General features: G+C 37.5%; 1 pseudogene; it reads left to right on the top strand.

The window, feature by feature from the left end:
* The first annotated feature begins 203 nt into the window (after nt 1-203).
* Nucleotides 204-357, top strand: LOC142449390 (U1 spliceosomal RNA; annotated as a pseudogene).
* Nucleotides 358-986: the final 629 nt, after the last annotated feature.

Here is a 986-nt window from a genome sequence, read left to right on the forward strand (position 1 = left end):
GCTCTGATCTTAAGAAACAATTCATCCAGTTACTATTTCTGAACAGAATAAAAGCAAGAAAAAATCTCCATTGAAAATAAAAGAGAAAAATAAAAAACTGGAACAAATTTAAAATGGATCAATAGGGAGAAAAATGATACGTGTTAAATTTTAGACTAACTACATCTGTATTACCCCACTTTCCCAGGCATTCTGTCTGACAGAAAGGTTGGGAGATACCATGATCTTGAAGGTGGTTTTCCCAGGATGAGGCTTATCCATTACACTCCGGAGGTGCTGACCCATACGATTTCCCCAAATGTGAGAAACTCAACTGCACAATTTGTGGTAGTGGGGGACTGCGTTCACACTAATTAAAAAAAAAAAAGAAAGAAAGAAAGGTTATTCACATCCCTGGTCAGAGGGGATTCCCTGGAGGCTTACTCCATGTGGGGACACTGCAAATGGATTTTAGGTTTTCACTCTCATCCAAGGACCTCTGCAAACTTAGGTACTCAGAAGTTAAGCTCTAATACAGTTCCCTCCTTCAGTTTTGGATTTTACTGGATCACACAGATTGGCGTGCTTCTTCCATGTGGACTTAGCTGACACTTCATTTAAGTGTATGCTTGTTGTAAGACAAGCCTTTGAGACCCCGGATGCTATTCTTTTTGATACCATTTGATTTTTCACCATACTGTATCAAAACACATATAATAGAGGCACATCTTAAAAATTAATAGTTCAACCTTTCTATCAAATCCAGTGGTTCCAATATAATCATCAGTCTGGAACCAAGAATTTGCTGTAATCTGGGCTCTTCTCAATTCTTCATTCAGTGATGCTACGTAGGTAGCTAGAAATCCGTGGAAACTGGTTTATGACACAAATCAGGTTGTGGAGGGGGCTACTTTTTTGCTAACTATTTTAAATACAATACAGTGTACTTTAGTATATTTAGTATATAAAAGTATATTTTGTATGAAGTCTGATAGTCCCATTGGCTA

Source organism: Tenrec ecaudatus, chromosome 5 (assembly GCF_050624435.1).
Source record: "Tenrec ecaudatus isolate mTenEca1 chromosome 5, mTenEca1.hap1, whole genome shotgun sequence".
NCBI classification, from domain to species: Eukaryota; Metazoa; Chordata; class Mammalia; order Afrosoricida; family Tenrecidae; genus Tenrec; species Tenrec ecaudatus.